This window comes from Oculina patagonica, chromosome 1, assembly GCF_052425735.1.
Source record: "Oculina patagonica isolate OP01 chromosome 1, crgOcupat, whole genome shotgun sequence".
NCBI lineage: Eukaryota > Metazoa > Cnidaria > Anthozoa > Scleractinia > Oculinidae > Oculina > Oculina patagonica.
Window position 1 is genome coordinate 44,391,846 of NC_135758.1, and position 11,063 is coordinate 44,402,908.

The 11,063-nt window shown below is 37.7% G+C and overlaps 1 long non-coding RNA gene across 1 annotated transcript; it reads left to right on the top strand.

Moving 5' to 3' along the window:
- Window positions 1-594: 594 nt before the first annotated feature.
- LOC144633475 (uncharacterized) lies at window positions 595-5,443 on the top strand. The gene is made up of 3 exons (XR_013567066.1): window positions 595-637; window positions 3,443-3,493; window positions 5,409-5,443. It is a non-coding gene; the product is annotated as an uncharacterized LOC144633475 (long non-coding RNA).
- Window positions 5,444-11,063: the final 5,620 nt, after the last annotated feature.

An 11,063-nucleotide genomic window follows, 5' to 3' on the forward strand; every position in this document is an offset into this window, starting at 1 on the left:
TATGGCCAATTGACAGCTGTCAAAACAAGGTTTCCGCTGACCAGTATCACATGACTATATCGCGGGCTCAGATGTAGAACACATCGAGGTTGAATGTTTTTTGAAGTTGACCGCTGACCAAGTGACATTTCACCATTGAATCGCGGGCGCATGTACTTTTCTGTGTGGAATTACATGAAGCGGAAAGTGAAATTGGGGAAATACGCTGGTTGCTGTTGGCTCGGCTAAATAAAATCACAGTCACTGTCAGTCACTGTGATAAAATTTATATTTATAAGCTGCTTATTTTGAACTTATGGCGATTCTGGTTTATACCTAAACCTTCGTGAAACGGCAAGGTTAACAGCAAAATTTTGAATATGGTTCAGAGTTGAAACTCAGGAAACAAACTCACAACATGCCGATTTACGAATGAGTTCTCCGAGAGGACTCCGCGATTGAAAAGCACACGACAGTTAGCCCAGTTTATTACATATAAATTATTTCTGGATGTATTCCTCGTTTATCCCGGGATAGCAGCCAAAGAAAAGCGGATTTTGACCGACCGAAATGGACGTAAATCTTCCAAGCTACTTGTTGAGTTTAAACTGGTTTAAAGCAAAGACGGTCAAAGACAAAATCCCTTTTCGAAACCAAGGTAAGCTACGCTTATTATTTGTGTTCCTTTTTTAACAGATTAGAAAAGTTTCTGTTATTTAGTTTATAAACAAGCATTCCATCTAATAGAACTCTTTCGTGTAACCGGTAAATGTATGTCAGAACAAGGCATACAACCTAAGTGAAATTCGTTTTGTCTTAAACACAAGTTGTATTCAAAGCAGATAGCTTCTACTGCGATAAATTTGTTTATCCTGTAAAGAGCAAATTTCCAGTTACACTACAAGATCAAAATTTACATGTGCATTTGCAAATTTGTAAGACTGTGGTCGAACATTGCTAGCTGACAGCCTTAGCGAAATATAGTTTTCTCAATGACCTATGCTATTTTTGCTGAGAACTTTGCTAAGTTTTCCTTATTTTAGTCCCGGCATAGTCAATCGAACGTTCGAAAATCGAACACAATCGAACTCAGTCGAACTCAATCCGTGGATTGAGTTCGATTGAGTTCGGCAATCGAACAAAATCGAACACCAGACTTTCAGTGAGTTCGATTTCCGAACAAATCGAATTCAATCGAACAAATCGAACTCAATCGAACGCAATCCATCTGATTGTGTTCGATTGACTTCGGAAACCGAACTTAATCGAACACAATTAAATGGATTGCGTTCGATTGGCTCTGGTAAACCAATACAAAGCAAGCCCATCAAAGCAGGTTTTCTCGTGCAGAAACCCCATTTATAATCTGTCCAAGAGAACAGAACAGAACAGAACAGAATAAAGCTATCATTATTCCCGCGGGCGTATTCCGAAATTGGTGTACCCTTTCCTTTATAGCTAACTTACAAGACAACTCGAAGGGTTACTTTTATGCAAAAATACAAGTAAATTACTAACTTCGACACAGGCAACGGCATACAGTAGATGGATGATTATGAAAATATCTTACTAACGATATACATGATTCTCTCAAATTCATCTTGGACAATTAACAGTGACCAAGAGAGTAAGAGGTGAACGAGGGTCAGTATATTGGATGTATGGGAGCATCTTATAATTACTGCCATGATAGAAAAGATAAACAGTTAATGCAACAGTAAAATTATTTTTCTCCTCAGGTCAAAATCAAAGTAAATGATCAGATGTTCGTGTACATTTATTTCTTGAGTGTCAAGAGTTGTCTTAGGTGACCTACATGTAATTGTCCGCGCTCGTTTACAATTCGGAATGCACGGCCTTTCTCGCCTATTTTCTTTCAATCCGTGAAAACCTCGCCATCCTTTATACGTAAAAGCGGTATTCCTTGTAGCCTTTACTACGCATTTGAAGTTTACAATCCACAGCGCATCTGAAGCCATTTCTGCGGCATTTCTTCGTTTACGAAAAACACGTGCGCTACACTCCGGGCTGAAGTAACTCGAGCTTCCAAGATCTGGTTATGGATTTTCAACGCCTGTTTTACACAAATAACGAGTTCGAAAATCGAACGTTCGATTGGGTTCGATTGATTTTTTTTCTTTTCGGTGAGTTCGATTGAGTTCGATTGCCGAACTCAATCGAACTCAATCCATGAATTGAGTTCGATTGAGTTCGATTGAGTTCGATTGAAATTTAGTTCGATTGGGTTCGATTGACTATGCCGGGTTTAGTGAGTGAAAATGTTTTGTGAAAGTTTTGTATTTATAATCTGATAACAGCCGTTCTGGGAATAAATTGATTATTTTATTCATCTTTTTCCAGGCGTAGACAATCGATAAACCAGTAATCGATAACAATCCATAGCAATCGATATCAATCTTCGTATTGTTTTACTTAATACTAACGCCATCAAATATGTTTAAAACGAATATACATACACCTCCAGGGGCTCCTTGCTTTTGGGATTAGTGATTGTTATTGATAACTGTTGATTGCTTTTTTTTTTAACTGTCGATTGCTATCGACTTTTATCGATTTATAATAATTTTTTTCTGTGAGTTCTATTGTTATGGATTACCGTTTATCAATTTGTGATTGATATCAATAGATATCGATTGTATCGACTGATTTCCGATATAGATTTCTATTGATTGACTCCGCCTGGATTCTTATAAATTACAATAAAGAAAAAAGCACAGATTCTAATTTGTTATGTGTAAGATCATAAACATTTTTTATGTTATAACAACCAAATTGATAATTTATAATATATGATAAGGACTTGGAAAAAAAATTCCAGTTTTCCCTGTGGTCAACAAGCAGCTCTCAAATTTTGCTGGCCTAGGACAGTGCATGTGACACTGTGTATTAGTAAACTTGTGACTGTATAATTAACTTGTAGTCAGATGATCATGACTTGCCTGGGCCTTCACCCATTATGCAAACAGGCATGAAAAATTAATTGCTTGACAGGAAAATCTACTTGCCCCGGACGACCAGAGGGGAATTGTGGCTATAGCAAGTGCCGCTATCTTGACGGTTGTGATTGGTACAATATTTTAAGCCTTCCATAGTTTTCCAGCCTAAAGCAATGACTTATCAGATATTTTTGCCTGAATTAGTTTTTTCTACAAGAGTAGCAGGTTAGTTTTTGATCCTGAAATAAAAAAAAGTTTAAAATGGGCCTGTCTGCAATGAGGAGAATTAATATCATTTAAAGCAAATTTAAAATACATCTACATGCAAATGTACATCAAGCTTTATGAGGTTAATTGAGTGACAGGTATTTATGGAGGTTGTAAGAGGCAGTTTGAGTTTATCATTAATTTTATATAAGCAAATCTGTTGCATTTCTAAAACTTGCTATATTAGGATTTCCATACCTTTTATGGGTTTTTGATATGCAAACATTTTGTTTTTATAGTGAGGGAAAACAGGAATTCAAGGGGTGCAGTTAATGTCTGTGATGATGAAGGTAAGCATTACATTAGTGTCAGTTTATACCTTTATTTCTCTAAATGCTCTGTGACAGAGTTTAGTTTATGTGAATCTACATTAGTGCATGAAACTTGTTTTTTAAGTGTAAAATTTTGGGGTTTAAGAAATGATAGGTGTTTTAACTGCTTGGTAGTTTATGTTTCCTTAAAGGAGAAGTTCACTCTAGAATGGCCATTTATTTTCTTTACACCAATAAAAAGTTTACACCAAGATATGTCATTCTCCAAAATTTCAGCTTCCAACGTTCGCTATAACCCTACAAAATCTTTCTTAAAACTCGACAGCTGAACGCCGCCATCTTGGAGCTGGTAATGTATGCGTGACGTCAAAGAGCTCAGCCTGAAGTTTGGTGGGAATATTTTAATAGTCGAAACTCCTTGTTTTTTGTATTTCTTGGAGCTCCGTTTGAGCAAAATGGAGATGCACAAACAGGCATTTTGACAAACAAAATCCACTACGAAGAAACTTCAGACTGAGCTCTTTGACGTCATGCATACATTACCAGCTCCAAGATGGCGGCTTTCAGTTGTCGAGTTTTGGGAAAGATTTCGTAAGGTTATAGCGCACATTGGAGGCTGAAATTTTGGCGAATAACATTTCTTTGTATAAACTTTTTATTGGCGTAGAGAAAATAGATGGCCATTCTGGAGTGAACTTCTCCTTTAAAGTCATGGTTCCCATTGAGGAATTTAATATACACAATTTACATGTAACAGCATATGTAAATATCATACAAAATGTAATGTTTTCATTGTTCAAGATAAGAGGGGATGGGGGAGGGGCCCAGGGGGGGGGGGGTACTCCGGCTTGTAAATGACGGATTTTTTTTGGGTTTGAAATTTTCGATTCCAGGATTTTTTTGGGTTGGAAAATTTGGCAGGTATTTTTTGGGGTGACTTGATTTAAATTGGGGATTTTTTTGGGGTATTGAAAACGAACTTAAGTGGCTTGGCGCGGCCTTGGCGTATTTATGGTATGATGAATAAACAAACACGAGCGTTCAATTTTTTATGGTTTTCTTTGTGTTATATTATTGCCCCTCCTGGCAATTTAGGGGTAATTTGACAAGCGATTTTTTTTAGGTTTATTTTTGACCCAGGGATTTTTTTGGGTATGTCAGAAGACTTAGGGATTTTTTTGGGTCCTGAGTTTTGCCTCCATTCGATCATCCCCGTCATTTACAAGTCATTTACCCAACAAGATCTGCTACCTGACCCGACAAATTACTGGAATACTTGTAATGATTTTGTGGGAGAAGTACAAATTGACCTGTTCAAATTCTGCTTGTTATTAGCTAACCTTAATATCTACATGTAAGCTTAAGCCCTAACTTAACATAATTTGTCTTGTTGTGGTACTAGGCGAATATAGAAATAGAATTTTAACTCAGCTGAAATTTCACATGAAAACAAAAAGTTGATAAACTTTTAGAGCTGCTTTGGCCAGGAAAGCCAGTTGGGCTTGTTGATGAGCCAGCTTAGTGTTTTCTTAGCTACGCTAAGAAAGGGGAGAATATGTAAGCTTTCATGGAATTAATCACAGTGCTTTCAACAGCACCTGTCAGAGAGCAATGTAAGAGTCTTAAGACACCTCATTTAATAGTGAAATCATGAATTTTAACCAGTGATTCACCCCAAAACACCCACCAAAGCTCATTCATGTGCCAGGTCTTATTGATAGCACTATTTATGCCTTCAGTAGGTCAAAGGATTTTTTTGGTTCTGAACATATCCCCCAACACAGTCCCTGGCCAAGGCAAAAATTTGAAAAATACATCTCTTTTTTATGCATCTGCAGATTGTTCTGAACAATTTAAGCTAATTTAAAATTATAAACATCCATTTGATGCCAATGATCATCAACAAATCTTATGTCCTTTTTGCCTTTTTCAGGGTTAACACCAGTAGCAGAATTTCCACAGAGTTGCAAACACAGCAAGAGATAAATGAACAATCAGATTATTATATTATTTTCTTCATTGCATGTAAAAATGTACTGTGTGTAGAATACAATTTATTTATAAGGACAGTTGTAATTTTAAAGTTAATGAAATAAAGCCAGATAAGGTACAATCATGTACATAAAAAATCATCCTGCTGCCTAAACATTTAATTCCCAGTGCGCACGCTCCAAAGAACAATAATGAGATACACATTTCATCATCTCTTAATGTATGGTAAAATGGCATGGTAAAATTTTTGCCAAGCAATCTATACCCGAGTTTAGAACTAACAAACAGTATTTATGCCTCTCCAGAATTTGTGCTAAGTTTACATGTAATTAAGAAAAGGTGAAAGGGATTCATATAAAGGAAAAAGGTCTTATCGTTTTGGGGGACCCTATTTTGCAGAATGACAGAATGTCAATATTTTGCTTGCCACTACCTTTTACTCCAGTTTGCTAACAGGAAGCTGTTATTTTTAGTGTTAGGCAATAATAAAAGACTGTCATCGTCACCATTCCATCATATAGCGGCCCCATTTGTGGGGAGGGGGGGGAATTGAAGCTACATGCAAAACTTTCCAATTGTATGCTATGTACAGCTGTAACATACCAATTATGATGGGGGTATGGATATGTTCTAGAGCAACCCTTTCTTTGTTCTTGTTTAACTTTGAGAGTTGCGAGTATATCTTTAGAAGGTTATGCATAGACTACTAATTAATGATATTTTTGATTGATCAACTTTTTAACTCTTATTTGGTGCTGTTGTCCATGGTGAAAGGGATACATATCATATTATAAAGAAAATAACATGAATAAAAAAATCAGTCTAAAAAATTATCAAGGAGAAATAACTGAGGAGCTCCGCTTTTAGGCTTGCCTAAATCTATATATTATGATTACATTTAAGCTTATGCTTACGTGTCAGTTTACTTTTTTTGTTCCCCTTGAGTTGGTTTTATTTTGCTATGGGTTTACTGATTATCTATTGCCGTAAGTTGATTTTCTTCGGCCGTATAAAGTCGAATTCTATTCCCTTGCCGTGAGGCCTTGCCGTGATGTTCTGTCAGATGAGAGTTTACTTCTTATTGCTGTGTGTTTATTCCGACTTTCAGCCGCAAATTTTCTCGGCAGAAAAAAATAATACAGTATAAGCTAGTGACGTTTCTAGAAGTGTTAAACGACGACAAAGCAGAAAGCTCGAACAAAATTAATTTAATTTTTAAGAGGCCATGAGTTGTTCTGCCTCGAGATTATTATTTTTGTTGTACCGTAAGAAATTCATTTTAACTGATGATCGATTGGGCTAGCTTTGACCGCATATTTATCAGAATGGAAGCATTGTTAAAATGGGGAGCTCCGCTTTTAGGATTGCCTAAATCTATATATTATCAATATACACACCCAACAGCGCACATAGAAAGCCACGTTCTTTTTGCGAAATTGTCCATGCCTGGTTTAAAGTTTGTAAAACTTTTCTATGGGATTTTTTGAGATCTTTTAGGGTTTTCGTGTGCTAAGAATCAAGGATAAACGTACCAGCCGCCATGATTTCCGGTATGATGTTATCTATATAAATTAAGATTCCTAGTTGTTAATCTGTCGTATCACTTTCTCTCTTTTTGTGTGTCTCTATCTGATTTTTTTTCTCTCTTTTCTCCTTTTCCTTTTTTAATGCTTATGTCAACTAGCTGCCAGGCTCCGCTAGCCCCTTATGGTTATTCCAGGCAGGCAGTACTCTAATTATGTTACTAATAATATCTTGTTATTAATTTTGTTAAGGCAAAAGAGCACAAATAAGGGTTGCTGTTGTTGTTGTTTCGCGTTACCTTATTAAAGGAAATTAACGATACATGTAATTAACGTGAATTCCAAAAATTCGCATTAATTTCATGTACCTTAATTTATGTCATTGTTAATTAAAATAACACTATTATACAGCATTGTTATTAATTTTAAAGACACCTTTATTTTCCGGCAAAGTTATGTTTACGCGTCATCTACTTCTCCGTCAAAGCTACAGGAATAACAGAGGCAGTGAAAAGCACCAAGACTGGATGTATTCCATCCCTGGATCCATTCATTGAATGTTAGTCTTTTTTTTGGTCTGTTTAGATATTGTATGGTTTATCAGAATTAAACCTTAAAGGAGAAATTCACTCCGGAATGGCCATTTGTTTTCTTTACGCCAATAAAAAGTTTATACAAAAATATGTTATTCACCAAAATTTCAGCCTCCAAAGTGCGCTATAACCCTGCGTAATCTTTCCCAAAACTCGACAACTGAACGCCGCCATCTTGGAGCTGGTAATGTATGCGTGACGTCAAAGAGCTCAGCCTGAAGTTTGGCGGGGAAATTTTATTAGTCGAAACTCCCTGTTTTTTGTATTTCTTGGAGCTCTGTTTGGGCAAAATGGAGATGCACAAACAGACATTTTGACAAACAAAAGCCACTACGAAGAAACAAGGAGTTTCGAGTATTTAAATTTTCCCGCCCCAAAATTCAGGCTGAGCTCTTTGACGTCACGCATACATTACATGCTCCAAGATGGCGGCGTTCAGTGGCCGAGTTTTGGGAAAGATTTCGTAGGGTTATAGCGCACTTTGGAGGCTGAAATTGTGGTGAATAACATATTTTTGTATAAACTTTTTATTGGCGTAAAGAAAACAAATGGCCATTCCGGAGTGAACTTCTCCTTTAAGTTCTGTTGTTAGACGTTGTTGTTTTGTCTTTTGAATAGAGCAGGTTGCTATAAAAATTACTTCGCATCAAATTCGCGTTAATGACCGCATATACGCACACACCACACGAGAATCCGCGTTAATTAAATGTATGTAAACGTAAATTTTCGACAATTCGCTTAATTTTATTACGCGTACATTTTGTTCGCGTTGTTAAAATGCTTCGTTATATTCCTATAATAAGGACGGTACCCTTTAAATAGTAAATCAGGACCGAGCACTTACAGATTTGCTTTACTTATGAAATTTCTTCCTTTATAGAAACAGTGAGCAGCGGTCAACACCCAGCGACGAGATATAAGAGCACCACAGCAGTGAAAGTTTGGAACTGAAAAAAAAGACGAAAAAGAGAGATAGATTACAGGCGTCATCTGATCACCTATCATTAAAAAGAATAGAGAGGCCCCGTTAAACCTGGGCGTTTCCTTTTTTCCGTTAGGTGGTACAAAAGCAAAAAGGTGTATAAATCCTTATATTTTTTTGCAACAACTGATAAATAAAAATCAGCTTCGTGTTCCGTATCCTCGCTGTTTTGGTGGGGGGTAAACCGCAGTCATTTCCACTCCCTCTTCCCATCTCTTCTCTTCGGCTAATAACGAAAGAGCTATTTAGTACCTTTGTATAGCGCAATCTGCCAAGGCCACATTCCCGCTTGGGAAATTTTGCCATCAACAATCCGTGCACGTGCATTAAAATGTGCTGACCTCTGACCACAGGTAGTTTTCTCTATGAAAACAAAATACATCAGGCCAGAAGCTGATGTAATTGCTAAATGCATGAAGAGTTAGCGGATATCCGGGGCATCTGGTTAAGTGTATGATATCGAAATAGAGTTGATGTTCTCGAGCGTAGATCTGTTTTTGACCTTATCAAGAGAATATGCATATTCCCTTGACCTTATTCAGGCTCATTTTAGGAAGGCCAAGAACATATTTCCGCCCAAGAACTCTGATCAACTGTGTTTGTATTGTTATAGTTTCAGGGAGCATATACAAAAGGAATTATAGAAAGTAAAAGTTTGTGTTTAAAGGTTGCAGTTCTGGTTGGCTGGCTAAGTTATTTTCTCGTTTCTGATTCGATCAGGGCAGTGGCCACTGAATTTTCCATTTTTGCCCGCAAAGTCAACTTTTTTACGTAGTATCAGCCTTGAATTTTGTTTGTAAAAGAGTGTAGACCATGGGGAAATGTGTGGAAAATATTTGCCTTGTTGCATTTTTCATCGTAAGCCATCCAGTCGCAGTAGAATTTGCGAAGCAAGCTAGAACATCCTAATAACTGTTCCTCTAAGCGAAGAAACCAACCAGCTACTGGGCTTATTTGTTACTTTTTATGTTTCTCTGTGTTGCATACTCTATGTTTGTTTGTTTTCCATCGGACCAGATACCGAAAGTTACACTGACTTACTGACACCCTCCGCACTTTGAGGCGAGAACATCAGCATAACAGCTAATATCCACAACAGAACCTGGAAGAAAAAAGATATGATTCGCCGTTTAAAAATGGCTAGTTGTATTTAACCTGAACTTCCGCACAAAATGTGCGTCTGACTAACTTTTCACAAAGATAACGGGAAAATATCGAAAAAATATCACTTTGTGGGCAACTGAAAGCTACTGAACGCGCGGGTTTACCTGCAGAGCAACAGACAGAACGCACGGTCAATGCAAAGCGCGAATCGGTGCTATCAACCCGGGGCTATCAACAATAGTCTTGCGCTAATTTAAAACGAAGACGCTAATTTTGCAGCCCATTTTCTTTTCTATAGTTGATGTTGCTTAAGGCTAGCATTGCGAAGTACCCATTCGAAACAAGCAAAAATAACGAAGTCGATCATAAAAACCCGCCAACAAATTAGAATCGATCTAATGTAATATGTAGTTCGACTTATAGTCCCAGGTTATATTAGCTCGCGTGGCTTTCGAGATAGACGCAAACAGAGATACAACTTACCTTGCAGGAAGCTGAGGACATCTTGAACCTCTTCACGTGGACTAGTACATATGTAGTTGTTTCTCTCAGATTTTCACGTACTGAGTATAACAGATAGTGAACTATTTTCCAGAATCTGTCGGTAAAGCAGCCAGACATTGTCCTAAATAAAGGGATGGAGAACTGCCAAGGACAACAGCTGAACACGAACTCTATGAAAATGATCTGTTATTATCGTGTCTGGACCCCGGGGTCTGGACGGAAAGAAAGGTCAAATGCGTGGACGCTTGAATTGAAGATTGTAGCGAGAGTTATTAACTGTTGCCCGATCTGTGTGGAAAAAGGGACACCCAGCTCCCTCCCCCTCCTCCAGTTTGTTTTTGTTCTACTTCTGTCGTCTTGCAAATACTTGCTAATTCCTTTCGGAGAAGAGTTTTTTGGAAAAAAAAAAAAGCGTGTCATGCATTATATCATACATGTGGGGGTTTTAAGTCAGGCGGGAGTTACACTTGTAACGGTCATATGTTTTGAAAATGTATGTTGCTAAGCATACGAAACGTCAAGTTTAGTAAAATGAGATATAACTATTTATTTTATACACGACAAGCCCAGAAAGCATCTGCGTAGAAGGCTACCTGCCTCCTCCACAGACTGAGGACGATGCAGCAAGGCTACATCCCCGTATGTAGATTCGCTATTTCTAGTACCGGGAATCTAGGAGTAGTTGGGGGAGTGGGGGCGGGAGGGGGTTATTGCCCCGTGGGGTACTCCCTATAATGGCCTTTACGCGGAGGCTCCGCCCGAACCTGGAACAGGCTAACCTTTTTCAGGCTTCAGGTATATAAAAAAGGGTAGGGATTTCACAAGTTTATAGCTATACGGAAAGGTTTGAAAATCAGTCATTTAGGTATTTATAATGGCCTTTTATTAAA